Source organism: Carcharodon carcharias, chromosome 22 (assembly GCF_017639515.1).
Source record: "Carcharodon carcharias isolate sCarCar2 chromosome 22, sCarCar2.pri, whole genome shotgun sequence".
NCBI lineage: Eukaryota > Metazoa > Chordata > Chondrichthyes > Lamniformes > Lamnidae > Carcharodon > Carcharodon carcharias.
In genome coordinates this window covers 1,624,665-1,648,916 of record NC_054488.1, presented here as the reverse complement: position 1 = coordinate 1,648,916, position 24,252 = coordinate 1,624,665, and positions in this window count along the sequence as shown.

Genomic DNA, 24,252 nt, shown 5'->3' with positions numbered 1-24,252 from the left:
CACCTTCTAACACACTGAGTGTGAATCTTACCCACTCGCTACCGCTCTTTGTCTGAATCTTACCCACTCGCTATCGCACTTAGCTGAATCTTACCCACTTGCTATCGCACTTAGTGTGAATCTTACCCACTCGCTATCACAGTTTGTGTGAATCTTATCCACTCGCTATCACGCTTAGTGCGAATCATACCCACTTGCTATCTTACTTAGTGTGAATCTTACCCACTCGCTACCGCACTTAGTGTGAATCTTACCCACTCGCTATCTCGCTTAGTGTGAATCTTACCCACTCGCTACCACTCTTAGTGTGAATCTTACCCACTTGCTATCGCACTTAGCGTGAATCTTAGTCACTCGCTACCACTCTTAGTGTGAATCTTACCAACTCGCTATCGCACTTAGTGTGAATCTTTCACACTTGCTTTTGCACTTAGTGTGAATCTTACGCACTCGCTATCACACTTAGTGTGAATCTTACCCATTCGTTATCACACTTAGTGTGAATCTTACCCACTCGTTATCACACTTAGTGTGAATCTTACCCACTCGCTCTCACACTTAGTATGTTTCTTTCCCACTCGCTATCGCTCTTAGTGTGAAATTTACCCACTCGCTATCACGCTTAGTGTGAATCTTACCCACTTGCTATCGCACTTAGTGTGAATCTTACCCAGCCTCTATCACACTTAGTGTGAATCCTAGCCAGTCACTATCGCACTTACTGTGAATCTTACCCACTTGCTATCACATTTGTGTGAATCTGCCACCTTCTAACACACTGAGTGTGAATCTTACCCACTCGCTACCGCTCTTTGTCTGAATCTTACCCACTCGCTATCGCACTTAGCTGAATCTTACCCACTTGCTATCGCACTTAGTGTGAATCTTACCCACTCGCTATCACAGTTTGTGTGAATCTTATCCACTCGCTATCACGCTTAGTGCGAATCATACCCACTTGCTATCTTACTTAGTGTGAATCTTACCCACTCGCTACCGCACTTAGTGTGAATCTTACCCACTCGCAATCGCACTTTGTGTGAATCGTACCCACATGCTATCACACTTAGCGTGAATCTTACCCAGCTGCTATTGCAATTAGTGTGAATCTTACCCAGCCTTTATTGCACTTATTGTAAATCTTACCCAATCGCTATCACACTTATTGTGAATCTTACGCACTCTCTATCGCACTTAGTGTGAATCTTACCCACTCGTTATCACACTTAGTGTGAATCTTACCCACTCGTTATCACACTTAGTATGAATCTTACACAGTCACTATCACACTTAGTGTGAATCTTACCCATTCGTTATCAGACTTAGTGTGAATCTTACCCACTCGTTATCACACTTAGTGTGAATCTTACCCACTCGCTCTCACACTTAGTATGTTTCTTTTCCACTCGCTATCGCTCTTAGTGTGAAATTTACCCACTCGCTATCACGCTTAGTGTCAATCTTTCCCACTCGCTATCGCACTTAGTGTGAAACTTACCCACTTGCTATTGCACTTAGTGTGAATCTTACCCAGCCTCTATCGCACTTAGTGTGAATCTTACCCAGTCGCTATCACACTTAGTGTGAATCTTACCCACTCGTTCTCACACTTAGTGTGAATCTTACACACTTGCTTTCGCACTTAGTGTGAATATTACACATTCGTTATCACACTTAGTGTGAATCCTACCCACTCGTTATCACACTTAGTGTGAATCTTAGCCAGTCACTATCACACTCAGTGTGAATCTTACCCACTCGTTATCACACTTAGTGTGAATCTTACCCAGTCGCTATCGCTCTTAGTGTGAAATTTACCCACTCGCTATCACGCTTAGTGTCAATCTTTCCCACTCGCTATCGCACTTAGTGTGAAACTTACCCACTTGCTATCGCACTTAGTGTGAATCTTAACCCACCTCTATCGTACTTAGTGTGAATCTTACCCAGTCGCTATCACACTTAGTTTGAATCTTAGCCAGTCACTATCACACTCAGTGTGAATCTTACCCACTTGCTATCACCCTTAGTGTGAATCTACCACCTTCTAACGCACTGAGTGTGAATCTTACCCACTCGCTACCGCTCTTAGTCTGAATCTTACCCTCTCGCTATTGCACTTAGCTGCATCTTACCCACTCGCTATCACAGTTTGTGTGAATCTTATCCACTCGCTATCACGCTTAGTGCGAATCATACCCACTTGCTATCGCATTTAGTCTGAATCTTACCCACTCGCTACCGCACTTAGTGTGAATCTTACCCACTCGCAATCGCACTTAGTGTGAATCATACACACTTGCTATCGCACTTAGTGTGAATCTTACCCAGCCTCTATCGCACTTAGTGTGAATCTTAGCCAGTCGCTATCACACTTAGTGTGAATCTTAGCCAGTCACCATCGCACGTAGTGTGAATCTTACCCACTTGCTATCACACTTAATGTTAATCTTACCCACTTGCTATCACACTTAGTGTGAATCTACCACCTTCTAACGCACTGAGTGTGAATGTTACCCTATCGCTACCGCTCTTAGTGTGAATCTTACCCACTCGCTATCGCACTTAGCATGAATCTTACCCACTCGCTATCGCACTTAGTGTGAATCTTTCCCTCTCGCTATCACATTTTTTGTGACTCTTACCCACTCGCTATCACGCTTAGTGCAAATGGTACCCACTTGCTATTGCACTTAGTGTGAATCTTACCCACTCACTATCGCACTTAGTGTGAATCTTCTCCCCTGCTTTAGCACTGTGTGTGAATCTTACCCACTCACTATCGCACCTAGTGTGAATCTCAGCAACTCGTTATCACATTTAGTGTGAATCTTAATCTAACTGCTACCGCACTTAGTGTGAATCTTACCTATGCGCTATCGTACTTAGTGTGAGTCTTACCCACTTGCTATCGCACTTAGTGTGAATCTTATCCACCCGCTATCGTACTTAGTGTGAATATTACCCAATCGCTACCGCGCTTTGTGTGAATCTTACCCACTCGCTATTGCACTTAGTGTGAATCGTACCCACTCGCTATCGCACTTAGTGTGAATCTTATCCACTCGCTATTGCACTTAGTGTCAATCTTAGGCTTAGGCTACTGCACTTAGTGTGACTCTTACCCACGCGCTATTGTACTTAATGTGAGTCTTACCCACTTGCTATCGCACTTAGTGTGAATCTTATCCACCCGCTATCGCACTTAGTGTGAATCTTACCCACTCGCTATCTCGCTTAGTGTGAATCTTACCCACTCGCTACCACTCTTAGTGTGAATCTTACCCACTTGCTATCGCACTTAGCGTGAATCTTAGTCACTCGCTACCACTCTTAGTGTGAATCTTACCAACTCGCTATCGCACTTAGTGTGAATCTTTCACACTTGCTTTTGCACTTAGTGTGAATCTTACGCACTCGCTATCACACTTAGTGTGAATCTTACCCATTCGTTATCACACTTAGTGTGAATCTTACCCACTCGTTATCACACTTAGTGTGAATCTTACCCACTCGCTCTCACACTTAGTATGTTTCTTTCCCACTCGCTATCGCTCTTAGTGTGAAATTTACCCACTCGCTATCACGCTTAGTGTGAATCTTACCCACTTGCTATCGCACTTAGTGTGAATCTTACCCAGCCTCTATCACACTTAGTGTGAATCCTAGCCAGTCACTATCGCACTTACTGTGAATCTTACCCACTTGCTATCACATTTGTGTGAATCTGCCACCTTCTAACACACTGAGTGTGAATCTTACCCACTCGCTACCGCTCTTTGTCTGAATCTTACCCACTCGCTATCGCACTTAGCTGAATCTTACCCACTTGCTATCGCACTTAGTGTGAATCTTACCCACTCGCTATCACAGTTTGTGTGAATCTTATCCACTCGCTATCACGCTTAGTGCGAATCATACCCACTTGCTATCTTACTTAGTGTGAATCTTACCCACTCGCTACCGCACTTAGTGTGAATCTTACCCACTCGCTATCTCGCTTAGTGTGAATCTTACCCACTCGCTACCACTCTTAGTGTGAATCTTACCCACTTGCTATCGCACTTAGCGTGAATCTTAGTCACTCGCTACCACTCTTAGTGTGAATCTTACCAACTCGCTATCGCACTTAGTGTGAATCTTTCACACTTGCTTTTGCACTTAGTGTGAATCTTACGCACTCGCTATCACACTTAGTGTGAATCTTACCCATTCGTTATCACACTTAGTGTGAATCTTACCCACTCGTTATCACACTTAGTGTGAATCTTACCCACTCGCTCTCACACTTAGTATGTTTCTTTCCCACTCGCTATCGCTCTTAGTGTGAAATTTACCCACTCGCTATCACGCTTAGTGTGAATCTTACCCACTTGCTATCGCACTTAGTGTGAATCTTACCCAGCCTCTATCACACTTAGTGTGAATCCTAGCCAGTCACTATCGCACTTACTGTGAATCTTACCCACTTGCTATCACATTTGTGTGAATCTGCCACCTTCTAACACACTGAGTGTGAATCTTACCCACTCGCTACCGCTCTTTGTCTGAATCTTACCCACTCGCTATCGCACTTAGCTGAATCTTACCCACTTGCTATCGCACTTAGTGTGAATCTTACCCACTCGCTATCACAGTTTGTGTGAATCTTATCCACTCGCTATCACGCTTAGTGCGAATCATACCCACTTGCTATCTTACTTAGTGTGAATCTTACCCACTCGCTACCGCACTTAGTGTGAATCTTACCCACTCGCTATCTCGCTTAGTGTGAATCTTACCCACTCGCTACCACTCTTAGTGTGAATCTTACCCACTTGCTATCGCACTTAGCGTGAATCTTAGTCACTCGCTACCACTCTTAGTGTGAATCTTACCAACTCGCTATCGCACTTAGTGTGAATCTTTCACACTTGCTTTTGCACTTAGTGTGAATCTTACGCACTCGCTATCACACTTAGTGTGAATCTTACCCATTCGTTATCACACTTAGTGTGAATCTTACCCACTCGTTATCACACTTAGTGTGAATCTTACCCACTCGCTCTCACACTTAGTATGTTTCTTTCCCACTCGCTATCGCTCTTAGTGTGAAATTTACCCACTCGCTATCACGCTTAGTGTGAATCTTACCCACTTGCTATCGCACTTAGTGTGAATCTTACCCAGCCTCTATCACACTTAGTGTGAATCCTAGCCAGTCACTATCGCACTTACTGTGAATCTTACCCACTTGCTATCACATTTGTGTGAATCTGCCACCTTCTAACACACTGAGTGTGAATCTTACCCACTCGCTACCGCTCTTTGTCTGAATCTTACCCACTCGCTATCGCACTTAGCTGAATCTTACCCACTTGCTATCGCACTTAGTGTGAATCTTACCCACTCGCTATCACAGTTTGTGTGAATCTTATCCACTCGCTATCACGCTTAGTGCGAATCATACCCACTTGCTATCTTACTTAGTGTGAATCTTACCCACTCGCTACCGCACTTAGTGTGAATCTTACCCACTCGCAATCGCACTTTGTGTGAATCGTACCCACATGCTATCACACTTAGCGTGAATCTTACCCAGCTGCTATTGCAATTAGTGTGAATCTTACCCAGCCTTTATTGCACTTATTGTAAATCTTACCCAATCGCTATCACACTTATTGTGAATCTTACGCACTCTCTATCGCACTTAGTGTGAATCTTACCCACTCGTTATCACACTTAGTGTGAATCTTACCCACTCGTTATCACACTTAGTATGAATCTTACACAGTCACTATCACACTTAGTGTGAATCTTACCCATTCGTTATCAGACTTAGTGTGAATCTTACCCACTCGTTATCACACTTAGTGTGAATCTTACCCACTCGCTCTCACACTTAGTATGTTTCTTTTCCACTCGCTATCGCTCTTAGTGTGAAATTTACCCACTCGCTATCACGCTTAGTGTCAATCTTTCCCACTCGCTATCGCACTTAGTGTGAAACTTACCCACTTGCTATTGCACTTAGTGTGAATCTTACCCAGCCTCTATCGCACTTAGTGTGAATCTTACCCAGTCGCTATCACACTTAGTGTGAATCTTACCCACTCGTTCTCACACTTAGTGTGAATCTTACACACTTGCTTTCGCACTTAGTGTGAATATTACACATTCGTTATCACACTTAGTGTGAATCCTACCCACTCGTTATCACACTTAGTGTGAAGCTCACCCACTCGCTATCACACTTTGTGTGAAACTTGCACACTCGCTATCGCACTTAGTGTGAATCTTACACACTTGCTATCACTCTTAGTGTGAGTCTTACCCACTCGCTATCTCACTTGATGTGAATCTTCCCCACTTGCTATCGCCCATAGTGTGTATCTTACCCGCTCGCTATAGCACATGGTGTGAATTTTACCCAGTCGCTATCGCACTTGGTGTGAATCTTACCCACTTGCTATCATACTTAGTGTGAATCTTCTCCCCTGCTAAAGCGTTTAGTGTGAATCTTACCCAATCGCTAGCGCTCTTAGTGTGAATCTTACCCACTCGCTATCGCTCTTAGTGTGAATCTTACCCACTCGCTATCGCACTTAGTGTGAATCTTTCCCACTCGCTAACTGCACTTGGTGTGAATCTTCCCCACTCGCTATCGCACTTAGTGTGAATCTTACCCACTCACTATCGCACTTAGTGTGAATGTTACCCACTCGTTATCACACTTAGTGTGAATCTTACCCAGTCGCTATCACACTTAGTGTGAATCTTAGCCAGTCACTATCACACTCAGTGTGAATCTTACCCACTCGTTATCACACTTAGTGTGAATCTTACCCAGTCGCTATCGCACTTAGTGTGAATCTTACCCATTCGTCATCACACTTAGTGTGAACCTTACCCACTCTTTATCACACTTAGTGTGAATCGTACCCACTCGCTCTCACACTTAGTATGAATCTTTCCCACTCGCTATCGCTCTTAGTGTGAAATTTACCCACTCGCTATCACGCTTAGTGTCAATCTTTCCCACTCGCTATCGCACTTAGTGTGAAACTTACCCACTTGCTATCGCACTTAGTGTGAATCTTAACCCACCTCTATCGCACTTAGTGTGAATCTTACCCAGTCGCTATCACACTTAGTGTGAATCTTAGCCAGTCACTATCACACTCAGTGTGAATCTTACCCACTTGCTATCACCCTTAGTGTGAATCTACCACCTTCTAACGCACTGAGTGTGAATCTTACCCACTCGCTACCGCTCTTAGTCTGAATCTTACCCTCTCGCTATTGCACTTAGCTGCATCTTACCCACTCGCTATCACAGTTTGTGTGAATCTTATCCACTCGCTATCACGCTTAGTGCGAATCATACCCACTTGCTATCGCACTTAGTCTGAATCTTACCCACTCGCTACCGCACTTAGTGTGAATCTTACCCACTCGCAATCGCACTTAGTGTGAATCATACCCACTTGCTATCGCACTTAGTGTGAATCTTACCCAGCCTCTATCGCACTTAGTGTGAATCTTAGCCAGTCGCTATCACACTTAGTGTGAATCTTAGCCAGTCATCATCGCACGTAGTGTGAATCTTACCCACTTGCTATCACACTTAATGTTAATCTTACCCACTTGCTATCACACTTAGTGTGAATCTACCACCTTCTAACGCACTGAGTGTGAATGTTACCCTATCGCTACCGCTCTTAGTGTGAATCTTACCCACTCGCTATCGCACTTAGCATGAATCTTACCCACTCGCTATCGCACTTAGTGTGAATCTTTCCCTCTCGCTATCACATTTTTTGTGACTCTTACCCACTCGCTATCACGCTTAGTGCGAATGGTACCCACTTGCTATTGCACTTAGTGTGAATCTTACCCACTCACTATCGCACTTAGTGTGAATCTTACCCACTCGCTATTGCACTTAGTGTGAATTTTACCCACTTGCTATCACACTTAGTGTGAATCTTCTCCCCTGCTTTAGCACTGTGTGTGAATCTTACCCACTCACTATCGCACCTAGTGTGAATCTCAGCAACTCGTTATCACATTTAGTGTGAATCTTAATCTAACTGCTACCGCACTTAGTGTGAATCTTACCTATGCTCTATCGTACTTAGTGTGAGTCTTACCCACTTGCTATCGCACTTAGTGTGAATCTTATCCACCTGCTATCGCACTTAGTGTGAATATTACCCAATCGCTACCGCGCTTTGTGTGAATCTTACCCACTCGCTATTGCACTTAGTGTGAATCGTACCCACTCGCTATCGCACTTAGTGTGAATCTTATCCACTCGCTATTGCACTTAGTGTCAATCTTAGGCTTAGGCTACTGCACTTAGTGTGAATCTTACCCACGCGCTATTGTACTTAGTGTGAGTCTTACCCAATTGCTATCGCACTTAGTGTGAATCTTATCCACCCGCTATCGCACTTAGTGTGAATCTTACCCACTCGCTATCTCGCTTAGTGTGAATCTTACCCACTCGCTACCACTCTTAGTGTGAATCTTACCCACTTGCTATCGCACTTAGCGTGAATCTTAGCCACTCGCTACCACTCTTAGTGTGAATCTTACCAACTCGCTATCGCACTTAGTGTGAATCTTTCACACTTGCTTTTGCACTTAGTGTGAATCTTACGCACTCGCTATCACACTTAGTGTGAATCTTACCCACTCACTATCGCACTTAGTGTGAATGTTACCCAGTCGCTATCACACTTAGTGTGAATCTTAGCCAGTCACTATCACACTCAGTGTGAATCTTACCCACTCGTTATCACACTTAGTGTGAATCTTACCCAGTCGCTATCGCTCTTAGTGTGAAATTTACCCACTCGCTATCACGCTTAGTGTCAATCTTTCCCACTCGCTATCGCACTTAGTGTGAAACTTACCCACTTGCTATCGCACTTAGTGTGAATCTTAACCCACCTCTATCGCACTTAGTGTGAATCTTACCCAGTCGCTATCACACTTAGTGTGAATCTTAGCCAGTCACTATCACACTCAGTGTGAATCTTACCCACTTGCTATCACCCTTAGTGTGAATCTACCACCTTCTAACGCACTGAGTGTGAATCTTACCCACTCGCTACCGCTCTTAGTCTGAATCTTACCCTCTCGCTATTGCACTTAGCTGCATCTTACCCACTCGCTATCACAGTTTGTGTGAATCTTATCCACTCGCTATCACGCTTAGTGCGAATCATACCCACTTGCTATCGCATTTAGTCTGAATCTTACCCACTCGCTACCGCACTTAGTGTGAATCTTACCCACTCGCAATCGCACTTAGTGTGAATCATACCCACTTGCTATCGCACTTAGTGTGAATCTTACCCAGCCTCTATCGCACTTAGTGTGAATCTTAGCCAGTCGCTATCACACTTAGTGTGAATCTTAGCCAGTCACCATCGCACGTAGTGTGAATCTTACCCACTTGCTATCACACTTAATGTTAATCTTACCCACTTGCTATCACACTTAGTGTGAATCTACCACCTTCTAACGCACTGAGTGTGAATGTTACCCTATCGCTACCGCTCTTAGTGTGAATCTTACCCACTCGCTATCGCACTTAGCATGAATCTTACCCACTCGCTATCGCACTTAGTGTGAATCTTTCCCTCTCGCTATCACATTTTTTGTGACTCTTACCCACTCGCTATCACGCTTAGTGCAAATGGTACCCACTTGCTATTGCACTTAGTGTGAATCTTACCCACTCACTATCGCACTTAGTGTGAATCTTCTCCCCTGCTTTAGCACTGTGTGTGAATCTTACCCACTCACTATCGCACCTAGTGTGAATCTCAGCAACTCGTTATCACATTTAGTGTGAATCTTAATCTAACTGCTACCGCACTTAGTGTGAATCTTACCTATGCGCTATCGTACTTAGTGTGAGTCTTACCCACTTGCTATCGCACTTAGTGTGAATCTTATCCACCCGCTATCGTACTTAGTGTGAATATTACCCAATCGCTACCGCGCTTTGTGTGAATCTTACCCACTCGCTATTGCACTTAGTGTGAATCGTACCCACTCGCTATCGCACTTAGTGTGAATCTTATCCACTCGCTATTGCACTTAGTGTCAATCTTAGGCTTAGGCTACTGCACTTAGTGTGACTCTTACCCACGCGCTATTGTACTTAATGTGAGTCTTACCCACTTGCTATCGCACTTAGTGTGAATCTTATCCACCCGCTATCGCACTTAGTGTGAATCTTACCCACTCGCTATCTCGCTTAGTGTGAATCTTACCCACTCGCTACCACTCTTAGTGTGAATCTTACCCACTTGCTATCGCACTTAGCGTGAATCTTAGCCACTCGCTACCACTCTTAGTGTGAATCTTACCAACTCGCTATCGCACTTAGTGTGAATCTTTCACACTTGCTTTTGCACTTAGTGTGAATCTTACGCACTCGCTATCACACTTAGTGTGAATCTTACCCATTCGTTATCACACTTAGTGTGAATCTTACCCACTCGTTATCACACTTAGTGTGAATCTTACCCACTCGCTCTCACACTTAGTATGTTTCTTTCCCACTCGCTATCGCTCTTAGTGTGAAATTTACCCACTCGCTATCACGCTTAGTGTCAATCTTTCCCACTCGCTATCGCACTTAGTGTGAATCTTACCCAGCCTCTATCACACTTAGTGTGAATCCTAGCCAGTCACTATCGCACTTACTGTGAATCTTACCCACTTGCTATCACATTTGTGTGAATCTGCCACCTTCTAACACACTGAGTGTGAATCTTACCCACTCGCTACCGCTCTTTGTCTGAATCTTACCCACTCGCTATCGCACTTAGCTGAATCTTACCCACTTGCTATCGCACTTAGTGTGAATCTTACCCACTCGCTATCACAGTTTGTGTGAATCTTATCCACTCGCTATCACGCTTAGTGCGAATCATACCCACTTGCTATCTTACTTAGTGTGAATCTTACCCACTCGCTACCGCACTTAGTGTGAATCTTACCCACTCGCAATCGCACTTTGTGTGAATCGTACCCACATGCTATCACACTTAGCGTGAATCTTACCCAGCTGCTATTGCAATTAGTGTGAATCTTACCCAGCCTTTATTGCACTTATTGTAAATCTTACCCAATCGCTATCACACTTATTGTGAATCTTACGCACTCTCTATCGCACTTAGTGTGAATCTTACCCACTCGTTATCACACTTAGTGTGAATCTTACCCACTCGTTATCACACTTAGTATGAATCTTACACAGTCACTATCACACTTAGTGTGAATCTTACCCATTCGTTATCAGACTTAGTGTGAATCTTACCCACTCGTTATCACACTTAGTGTGAATCTTACCCACTCGCTCTCACACTTAGTATGTTTCTTTTCCACTCGCTATCGCTCTTAGTGTGAAATTTACCCACTCGCTATCACGCTTAGTGTCAATCTTTCCCACTCGCTATCGCACTTAGTGTGAAACTTACCCACTTGCTATTGCACTTAGTGTGAATCTTACCCAGCCTCTATCGCACTTAGTGTGAATCTTACCCAGTCGCTATCACACTTAGTGTGAATCATACCCACTCGTTCTCACACTTAGTGTGAATCTTACACACTTGCTTTCGCACTTAGTGTGAATATTACACATTCGTTATCACACTTAGTGTGAATCCTACCCACTCGTTATCACACTTAGTGTGAAGCTCACCCACTCGCTATCACACTTTGTGTGAAACTTGCACACTCGCTATCGCACTTAGTGTGAATCTTACACACTTGCTATCACTCTTAGTGTGAGTCTTACCCACTCGCTATCTCACTTGATGTGAATCTTCCCCACTTGCTATCGCCCATAGTGTGTATCTTACCCGCTCGCTATAGCACATGGTGTGAATTTTACCCAGTCGCTATCGCACTTGGTGTGAATCTTACCCACTTGCTATCATACTTAGTGTGAATCTTCTCCCCTGCTAAAGCGTTTAGTGTGAATCTTACCCAATCGCTAGCGCTCTTAGTGTGAATCTTACCCACTCGCTATCGCTCTTAGTGTGAATCTTACCCACTCGCTATCGCACTTAGTGTGAATCTTTCCCACTCGCTAACTGCACTTGGTGTGAATCTTCCCCACTCGCTATCGCACTTAGTGTGAATCTTACCCACTCACTATCGCACTTAGTGTGAATGTTACCCACTCGTTATCACACTTAGTGTGAATCTTACCCAGTCGCTATCACACTTAGTGTGAATCTTAGCCAGTCACTATCACACTCAGTGTGAATCTTACCCACTCGTTATCACACTTAGTGTGAATCTTACCCAGTCGCTATCGCACTTAGTGTGAATCTTACCCATTCGTCATCACACTTAGTGTGAATCTTACCCACTCTTTATCACACTTAGTGTGAATCGTACCCACTCGCTCTCACACTTAGTATGAATCTTTCCCACTCGCTATCGCTCTTAGTGTGAAATTTACCCACTCGCTATCACGCTTAGTGTCAATCTTTCCCACTCGCTATCGCACTTAGTGTTAAACTTACCCACTTGCTATCGCACTTAGTGTGAATCTTAACCCACCTCTATCGCACTTAGTGTGAATCTTACCCAGTCGCTATCACACTTAGTGTGAATCTTAGCCAGTCACTATCACACTCAGTGTGAATCTTACCCACTTGCTATCACCCTTAGTGTGAATCTACCACCTTCTAACGCACTGAGTGTGAATCTTACCCACTCGCTACCGCTCTTAGTCTGAATCTTACCCTCTCGCTATTGCACTTAGCTGCATCTTACCCACTCGCTATCACAGTTTGTGTGAATCTTATCCACTCGCTATCACGCTTAGTGCGAATCATACCCACTTGCTATCGCACTTAGTCTGAATCTTACCCACTCGCTACCGCACTTAGTGTGAATCTTACCCACTCGCAATCGCACTTAGTGTGAATCATACCCACTTGCTATCGCACTTAGTGTGAATCTTACCCAGCCTCTATCGCACTTAGTGTGAATCTTAGCCAGTCGCTATCACACTTAGTGTGAATCTTAGCCAGTCATCATCGCACGTAGTGTGAATCTTACCCACTTGCTATCACACTTAATGTTAATCTTACCCACTTGCTATCACACTTAGTGTGAATCTACCACCTTCTAACGCACTGAGTGTGAATGTTACCCTATCGCTACCGCTCTTAGTGTGAATCTTACCCACTCGCTATCGCACTTAGCATGAATCTTACCCACTCGCTATCGCACTTAGTGTGAATCTTTCCCTCTTGCTATCACATTTTTTGTGACTCTTACCCACTCGCTATCACGCTTAGTGCGAATGGTACCCACTTGCTATTGCACTTAGTGTGAATCTTACCCACTCACTATCGCACTTAGTGTGAATCTTACCCACTCGCTATTGCACTTAGTGTGAATTTTACCCACTTGCTATCACACTTAGTGTGAATCTTCTCCCCTGCTTTAGCACTGTGTGTGAATCTTACCCACTCACTATCGCACCTAGTGTGAATCTCAGCAACTCGTTATCACATTTAGTGTGAATCTTAATCTAACTGCTACCGCACTTAGTGTGAATCTTACCTATGCGCTATCGTACTTAGTGTGAGTCTTACCCACTTGCTATCGCACTTAGTGTGAATCTTATCCACCTGCTATCGCACTTAGTGTGAATATTACCCAATCGCTACCGCGCTTTGTGTGAATCTTACCCACTCGCTATTGCACTTAGTGTGAATCGTACCCACTCGCTATCGCACTTAGTGTGAATCTTATCCACTCGCTATTGCACTTAGTGTCAATCTTAGGCTTAGGCTACTGCACTTAGTGTGAATCTTACCCACGCGCTATTGTACTTAGTGTGAGTCTTACCCAATTGCTATCGCACTTAGTGTGAATCTTATCCACCCGCTATCGCACTTAGTGTGAATCTTACCCACTCGCTATCTCGCTTAGTGTGAATCTTACCCACTCGCTACCACTCTTAGTGTGAATCTTAACCACTTGCTATCGCACTTAGCGTGAATCTTAGCCACTCGCTACCACTCTTAGTGTGAATCTTACCAACTCGCTATCGCACTTAGTGTGAATCTTTCACACTTGCTTTTGCACTTAGTGTGAATCTTACGCACTCGCTATCACACTTAGTGTGAATCTTACCCATTCGTTATCACACTTAGTGTGAATCTTACCCACTCGTTATCACACTTAGTGTGAATCTTACCCACTCGCTCTCACACTTAGTATGTTTCTTTCCCACTCGCTATCGCTCTTAGTGTGAAATTTACCCACTCGCTATCACGCTTAGTGTGAATCTTACCCACTTGCTATCGCACTTAGTGTGAATCTTACCCAGCCTCTATCGCACTTAGTGTGAATCCTAGCCAGTCACTATCGCACTTACTGTGAATCTTACCCACTTGCTATCACATTTGTGTGAATCTGCCACCTTCTAACGCACTGAATGTGAATCTTACCCACTCGCTACCGCTCTTAGTCTGAATCTTACCCACTCGCTATCGCACTTAGCTGAATCTTACCCACTTGCTATCGCACTTAGTGTGAATCTTACCCACTTGCTATCACAGTTTGTGTGAATCTTATCCACTCGCTATCACGCTTAGTGCGAATCATACCCACTTGCTATCTTACTTAGTGTGAATCTTACCCACTCGCTACCGCACTTAGTGTGAATCTTACCCACTCGCAATCGCACTTTGTGTGAATCGTACCCACATGCTATCACACTTAGCGTGAATCTTACCCAGCTGCTATTGCAATTAGTGTGAATCTTACCCAGCCTTTATTGCACTTATTGTAAATCTTACCCAATCGCTATCACACTTATTGTGAATCTTACGCACTCTCTATCGCACTTAGTGTGAATCTTACCCATTCGTTATCACACTTAGTGTGAATCTTACCCACTCGTTATCACACTTAGTGTGAATCTTACACAGTCACTATCACACTTAGTGTGAATCTTACCCATTCGTTATCACACTTAGTGCGAATCTTACCCACTCGTTATCACACTTAGTGTGAATCTTACCCACTCGCTCTCACACTTAGTATGTTTCTTTTACACTCGCTATCGCTCTTAGTGTGAAATTTACCCACTCGCTATCACGCTTAGTGTCAATCTTTCCCACTCGCTATCGCACTTAGTGTGAAACTTACTCCCTTGCTATTGCACTTAGTGTGAATCTTACCCAGCCTCTATCGCACTTAGTGTGAATCTTACCCAGTCGCTATCACACTTAGTGTGAATCTTACCCACTCGTTCTCACACTTAGTGTGAATCTTACACACTTGCTATCGCACTTAGTGTGAATATTACACATTCGTTATCACACTTAGTGTGAATCCTACCCACTCGTTATCACACTTAGTGTGAAGCTCACCCACTCGCTATCACACTTTGTGTGAAACTTGCACACTTGCTATCGCACTTAGTGTGAATCTTACACACTTGCTATCACTCTTAGTGTGAGTCTTACCCACTCGCTATCTCACTTGATGTGAATCTTCCCCACTTGCTATTGCCCATTGTGTGAATCTTACCCGCTCGCTATCGCACATGGTGTGAATTTTACCCAGTCGCTATCGCACTTAGTGTGAATCTTACCCACTTGCTATCACACTTAGTGTGAATCTTCTCCCCTGCTAAAGCATTTAGTGTGAATCTTACCCAATCGCTAGCGCACTTAGTGTGAAAATTACTCACTCGCTATCACTCTTAGTGTGAATCTTACCCACTCGCTATCGCTCTTAGTGTGAATCTTACCCACTCGCTATCGCACTTAGTGTGAATCTTTCCCACTCGCTATCTGCACTTGGTGTGAATCTTCCCCACTCGCTATCGCCCTTAGTGTGAATCTTACCCACTCACTATCGCACTTAGTGTGAATGTTACCCAGTCGCAATTGCACTTAGTGTGAATTTTACCCACTTGCTATCACACTTACTGTGAATCTTCTCCCCTGCTATAGCACTGTGTGAATCTTACCCACTCACTATCGCACCTAGTGTGAATCTCAGCTACTCGTTATCACATTTATTGTGAATCTTAATCTAACTGCTACCGCACTTAGTGTGAATCTTACCTACGAACTATCGTACTTAGTGTGAATATTACCCAATCGCTACCGCGCTTTGTGTGAATCTTACCCACTCACTATTGAACTTAGTGTGAATCGTACCCACTCGCTATCGCACTTAGTGTGAATCTTATCCACTCGCTATTGCACTTAGTGTGAATTTTACCAGTCGCTATTGCACTTAGTGTGAATTTTACCCACTTGCTATCACACTTAGTATGAATCTTCTCCCCTGCTTTAGCACTGTGTGTGAATCTTACCCACTCACTATCGCACCTAGTGTGAATCTCAGCAACTCATTATCACATTTAGTGTGAATCTTAAACTAACTGCTACTGCACTTAGTGTGAATCTTATCCACCCGCTATCGCACTTAGTGTGAATATTACCCACTCGTTACCGCGCTTTGTGTGAATCTTACCCACTCGCTATCGCACTTAGTGTGAATCTTTCCCACTCGTTATCTGCACTTGGTGTGAATCTTTCCCACTCGCTATCGCCCTTAGTGTGAATCTTACCCACTCACTATCGCACTTAGTGTGAATGTTACCCAGTCGCAATTGCACTTAGTGTGAATTTTACCCACTTGCTATCACACTTACTGTGAATCTTCTCCCCTGCTATAGCACTGTGTGAATCTTACCCTCTCACTATCGCACCTAGTGTGAATCTCAGCTACTCGTTATCACATTTATTGTGAATCTTAATCTAACTGCTACCGCACTTAGTGTGAATCTTACCTACGAACTATCGTACTTAGTGTGAATATTACCCAATCGCTACCGCGCTTTGTGTGAATCTTACCCACTCACTATTGAACTTAGTGTGAATCGTACCCACTCGCTATCGCACTTAGTGTGAATCTTATCCACTCGCTATTGCACTTAGTGTCAATCTTAGGCTTATGCTACTGCACTTGGTGTGAATCTTACCCACGCGCTATTGTACTTAGTGTGAGTCTTACCCACTTGCTATCGCACTTAGTGTGAATCTTATCCACCCGCTATCTCACTTAGTGTGAATCTTACCCACTCGCTATCGCGCTTAGTGTGAATCTTACCCACTCGCTACCACTCTTATTGTGAATCTTACCCACTTGCTATCGCACTTAGCGTGAATCTTAGCCACTCGCTACCACTCTTAGTGTGAATCTTACCAACTCGCTATCGCACTTAGTGTGAATCTTACCCACTTGCTATCACATTTTTGTGAATCTGCCACGTTCTAACGCACTGAGTGTGAATCTTACCCACTCGCTACCGCTCTTAGTCTGAATCTTAGCCACTCGCTATCGCACTTAGCTGAATCTTACTCACTCGCTATCGCACTTAGTGTGAATCTTACCCACTCACTATCGCACTTAGTGTGAATCTTACCCACTCGCTATCACACTTAGTCTCAATCTTACCCACTCGCTATCGCACTTAGTGTGAATCTTACACACTCGCTATCATGCTTTGTGTGAATCTTAGCCACTCACTATCGCACTTAGCATGAATCTTAGCCATTCGCTACCGCTCTTATTGTGAATCTCAGCCACTCGTTATCACACTTAGTGTGAACCTTACCCACTCGCTACCACACCTAGTGTGAATCTTACCGACTCACGATAACACTTAGTGTGAATCTTAACCTAACTGCTACCGCACTTAGTGTGAATCTTACACACCCGCTATCGCACTTAGTGTGAATCTTACCCACTTGCTATCGCACTTAGTGTGAATCTTATCCACCGGCAATCGCACTTAGCGTGAATCTTACCAACTCGCTACCACGCTTTGTGTGAATCTTACCCTCTCGCTATCATGCTTAGTGTGAACCTTACCCACTCGCTATCGCACTTACTTTGAATGTTACCCACTCACTATCACACTTAGTGTGAATATTACCCACTCGCTATTGCCCTTAGTGTGAATCTTACCCACTCGCTATCGCACTTAGTGTGAATCTTACACACTCGCTACAACACTTAGTGTGAATCTTACCCACTCGCTATCGCACTTGGTGTGAATCTTAGCCACTCGCTACCACTCTTAGTGTGAATCTTACCCACTGGCTATCGCACTTAGTGTGAATCTTACCCACTCGCTTTTGCACTTAGTGTGAATCTTACGCACTCGCTTTCGCACTTAGTGTGAATCTTAACAACTCGTTATCACACTTAGTGTGAATCTTACCCACTCATTATCACACTTAGTGTGAATCTTACCCAGTCGCTATCGCACATAGTGTGAATCTTACCTATTCGTTATCACACTTAGTGTGAATCTTACCCACTCTTTATCACACTTAGTGTGAATCGTACCCACTCGCTCTCACACTTAGTATGAATCTTTCCCACTCGCTATCGCTCTTAGTGTGAAATTTACCCACTCGCTATCACGCTTAGTGTCAATCTTTCCCACTCGCTATCGCACTTAGTGTGAAACTTACCCACTTGATCTCGCACTTAGTGGGAATCTTACCCAGCCTCTATCGCACTTAGTGTGAATCTTACCCAGTCGCTATCACACTTAGTGTGAATCTTAGCCAGTCACTATCGCACGTAGTGTGAATCTTACCCACTTGCTATCACACTTAGTGTGAATCTACCACCTTCTAACGCACTGAGTGTGAATCTTACCCACTCGCTACTGCTCTTAGTCTGAATCTTACCCACTCGCTATCGCACTTAGCATGAATCTTACCCACTCGCTATCGCACTTAGTGTGAATCTTACCCACTCGCTATCACATTTTTTGTGAATGTTACCCACTCGCTATCATGCTTAGTGCGAATGGTACCCACTTGCTATTGCACTTAGTGTGAATCTTACCCACTCACTATCGCACTTAGTGTGAATTTTACCAGTCGCTATTGCACTTAGTGTGAATTTTACCCACTTGCTATCACACTTAGTGTGAATCTTCTCCCCTGTTATAGCGCTGTGTGTGAATCTTACCCACTCACTATCGCACCTAGTGTGAATCTCAGCAACTCATTATCACATTTAGTGTGAATCTTAAACTAACTGCTACTGCACTTAGTGTGAATCTTATCCACCCGCTATCGCACTTAGTGTGAATATTACCCACTCGTTACCGCGCTTTGTGTGAATCTTACACACTCGCTATTGCACTTAGTTTGAATCGTACCCACTCGCTATCGCACTTAGTGTGAATCTTATCCAACCGCTATCGCACTTAGTGTGAATCTTACCCACTCGCTATCGCGCTTAGTGAGAATCTTAGCCACTCGCTACCACTCTTAGTGTGAATCTTACCAACTCGCTATCGCACTTAGTGTGAATCTTACACACTTGCTTTTGCACTTAGTGTGAATCTTACGCACTCGCTATCACACTTAGTGTGAATCTTACCCACTCGTTATCACACTTAGTGTGAATCTTACCCACTCGTTATCACACTTAGTGTGAATCTTACCCAGTCGCTATCACACTTAGTGTGAATATTTCCCATTTGTTATCACACTTAGTGTGAATCTTTCCTACTCATTATCACACTTAGTGTGAATCTTACCCACTCGCTCTCACACTTACTATGTTTCTTTCCCACTCGCTATCGCTCTTAGTGTGAAATTTACCCACTCGCTATCACGCTTATTGTGAATCTTACCCACTTGCTATCGCACTTAGTGTGAATCTTACCCAGCCTCTATCGCACTTAGTGTGAATCTTACCCAGTCGCTATCACACTTAGTGTGAATCTTAGCCAGTCACTATCGCACTTACTGTGAATCTTACCCACTTGCTATCACATTTGTGTGAATCTGCCACCTTCTAACGCAGAGTGTGAATCTTACCCGCTCGCTACCGCTCTTAGTCTGAATCTTACCCACTCGCTATCGCACTTAGCTCAATCTTACCCACTCGCTATCGCACTTAGTGTGAATCTTACCCACTCGCTATCACAGTTTGTGTGAATCTTATCCTCTCGCTATCAAGCTTAGTGCGAATCATACCCACTTTCTATCGCACTTATTGTGAATCTGACCCACTCGCAATCGCACTTAGGGTGAATCGTACCCACTTGCTATCGCACTTAGTGTGAATCTTACCCAGCCTCTATCGCACTTAGTGTGAATCTTACCCAGTCGCTATCACACTTAGTGTGAATTTTAGCCAGTCAGTATCGCACGTAGTGTGAATCTTACCCACTTGCTATCACACTTAATGTGAATCTTACCCACTTGCTATCACACTTAGTGTGAATCTACCACCTGCTAAAGCACTGCGTGTGAATCTTACCCACTCGCTACCGCTCTTAGTGTGAATCTTACCCACTCGCTATCGCACTTAGTGTGATTGTTACCCAGTCGCTATCTCACTTAGTGTGAATCTCACTCACTTGCTATCACAATTAGTTTGAATCTTCTCCCGTGCTATTGCACTGCGTGTGAATCTTACCCACTCGCTGCAGCTCCTTCTATGATTCTTACCCACTTGCTATCGCACTTAGTTTGAATCTTACCACTCGCTATCGCCCCTAGTCTGAATCTTACCCACTCACTATCGCACCTAGTGTGAATCTCAGCCACTCGTTATCAAATTTAGTGTGAATCTTCATCTAACTGCTACCGCGCTTTGTGTGAATCTTACCCACTCGCTTTTGCCCTTAGTGTGAATCTTACCCACTCGCTATCGCACTTAGTGTGAATCTTATGCTTACGCTACTGCAATTAGTGTGAATCTTACCCATGAGCTATTGTACTTAGTGTGAGTCTTACCCACTTGCTGTCGCACTTAGTGTGAATCTTATCCTCCCGCTATCGCACTTAGTGTGAATATTACCCACTCGCTACCGCGCTTTGTGTGAATCTTACCCACTCGCTACCGCTCTTAATGTGAATTTTACCCACTCGCTATCGCACTTAGGGTGAATCTTAGCCACTCGCTATCGCACTTAGTGTGAATCTTACCCACTCGCTATCGCACTTAGTGTGAATCTTACCCACTCGCTATCACACTTAGTCTCAATCTTACCCACTCGCTATCGCACTTAGTGTGAATCTTACACACTCGCTATCATGCTTTGTGTGAATCTTAGCCACTCGCTATCGCACTTAGCGTGAATCTAAGCCATTCGCTACCGCTCTTATTGTGAATCTCAGCCACTCGTTATCACACTTAATGTGAACCTTACCCACTCGCTACCACACCTAGTGTGAATCTTACCCACTCACGATAACACTTAGTGTGAATCTTAAACTAACTGCTACCGCAATTACTGTGAATCTTATACACCCGCTATCGCACTTAGTGTGAATCTTACCCACTTGCTATCGCACTTAGTGTGAATCTTATCCACCAGCTATCGCACTTAGCGTGAATCTTACCAACTCGCTACCACGCTTTGTGTGAATCTTACCCTCTCGCTATCATGCTTAGTGTGAATCTTACCCACTCGCTATCGCACTTAGTTTGAATGTTACCCACTCGCTATCACACTTAGTGTGAATCTTACCCACTCGCTATTGCCCTTAGTTTGAATCTTAACCACTCGATATCGCACTTAGTGTGAATCTTACCCACTCGCTACCACTCTTAGTGTGAATCTTACCCACTTGCTATCGCACTTAGCGTGAATCTTAGCCACTCGCTACCACTCAGTGTGAATCTTACCCACTCGCTATTGCACTTAGTGTGAATCTTACCCACTCGCTTTTGCACTTAGTGTGAATCTTACGCACTCGCTATCGCACTTAGTGTGAATATTACCCACTTGCTACCGTGCTTTGTGTGAATCTTACCCACTCGCTACTGCTCTTAACGTGAATCTTACCCACTCGCTATCGCACTTAGCGTGAATCTTAGCCACTCGCTATCGCACTTAGTGTGAATCTTACCCACTCGCTATTGCACTTAGTGTGAATCTTACCCACTCGCTATCACACTTAGTATCAATCTTACCCACTCGCTATCGCACTTAGTGTGAATCTTACACACTCGATATCATGCTTTGTGTGAATCTTAGCCACTCGCTATCGCACTTAGCGTGAATCTAAGCCATTTGCTACCGTTCTTATTGTGAATCTCAGCCACTCGTTATCACACTTAGTGTGAACCTTACCCACTCGCTACCACACCTAGTGTGAATCTTACTCACTCACGATAACACTTAGTGTGAATCTTAATCTAACTGCTACCGCACTTAGTGTGAATCTTACACACCCGCTATCGCACTTAGTGTGAATCTTACCCACTTGCTATCGCACTTAGTGTGAATCTTATCCACCGGCTATCGCACTTAGCGTGAATCTTACCAACTCGCTACCACGCTTTGTGTGAATCTTACCCTCTCGCTATCATGCTTAGTGTGAATCTTACCCACTCGCTATCGCACTTACTTTGAATGTTACCCACTCACTATCACACTTAGTGTGAATATTACCCACTCGCTATTGCCCTTAGTGTGAATCTTACCCACTCGCTATCGCTCTTAGTGTGAATCTTACCCACTCGCTATCGCACTTAGCGTGAATCTTAGCCACTCGAAACCACTCTTAGTGTGAATCTTACCCACTGGCTATCGCACTTGGTGTGAATCTTACCCACTCGCTTTTGCACTTAGTGTGAATCTTACGCACTCGCTTTCGCACTTAGTGTGAATCTTACCCACTCGTTATCACACTTAGTGTGAATCTTACCCACTCGTTATCACACTTAGTGTGAATCTTACCCAGTCGCTATCGCACTTAGTGTGAATCTTACCCATTCGTTATCACACTTAGTGTGAATCTTACCCACTTTTTATCACACTTAGTGTGAATCGTACCCACTCGCTCTCACACTTAGTATGAATCTTTCCCACTCGCTATCGCTCTTAGTGTGAAATTTACCCACTCGCTATCACGCTTAGTGTCAATCTTTCCCACTCGCTATCGCACTTAGTGTGAAACTTACCCACTTGCATTCGCACTAAGTGTGAATCTTACCCAGCCTCTATCGCACTTAGTGTGAATCTTACCCACTCGCTATCGCGCTTAGTGAGAATCTTAGCCACTCGCTACCACTCTTAGTGTGAATCTTACCAACTCGCTATCGCACTTAGTGTGAATCTTACACACTTGCTTTTGCACTTAGTGTGAATCTTACGCACTCGCTATCACACTTAGTGTGAATCTTACCCACTCGTTATCACACTTAGTGTGAATCTTACCCACTCGTTATCACACTTAGTGTTAATCTTACCGAGTCGCTATCACACTTAGTGTGAATATTTCCCATTTGTTATCACACTTAGTGTGAATCTTTCCTACTCGTTATCACACTTAGTGTGAATCTTACCCACTCGCTCTCACACTTACTATGTTTCTTTCCCACTCGCTATCGCTCTTAGTGTGAAATTTACCCACTCGCTATCACGCTTATTGTGAATCTTACCCACTTGCTATCGCACTTAGTGTGAATCTTACCCAGTCGCTATCACACTTAGTGTGAATCTTAGCCAGTCACTATCGCTCTTACTGTGAATCTTACCCACTTGCTATCACATTTGTGTGAATCTGCCACCTTCTAACGCAGAGTGTGAATCTTACCAACTCGCTACCGCTCTTAGTCTGAATCTTACCCACTCGCTATCGCACTTAGCTCAATCTTACCCACTCGCTATCGCACTTAGTGTGAATCTTACCCACTCGCTATCACAGTTTGTGTGAATCTTATCCTCTCGCTATCAAGCTTAGTGCGAATCATACCCACTTTCTATCGCACTTATTGTGAATCTGACCCACTCGCAATCGCACTTAGGGTGAATCGTACCCACTTGCTATCGCACTTAGTGTGAATCTTACCCAGCCTCTATCGCACTTAGTGTGAATCTTACCCAGTCGCTATCACACTTAGTGTGAATTTTAGCCAGTCAGTATCGCACGTAGTGTGAATCTTACCCACTTGCTATCACACTTAATGTGAATCTTACCCACTTGCTATCACACTTAGTGTGAATCTACCACCTGCTAAAGCACTGCGTGTGAATCTTACCCACTCGCTACCGCTCTTAGTGTGAATCTTACCCACTCGCTATCGCACTTAGTGTGATTGTTACCCAGTCGCTATCTCACTTAGTGTGAATCTCACTCACTTGCTATCACAATTAGTTTGAATCTTCTCCCGTGCTATTGCACTGCGTGTGAATCTTACCCACTC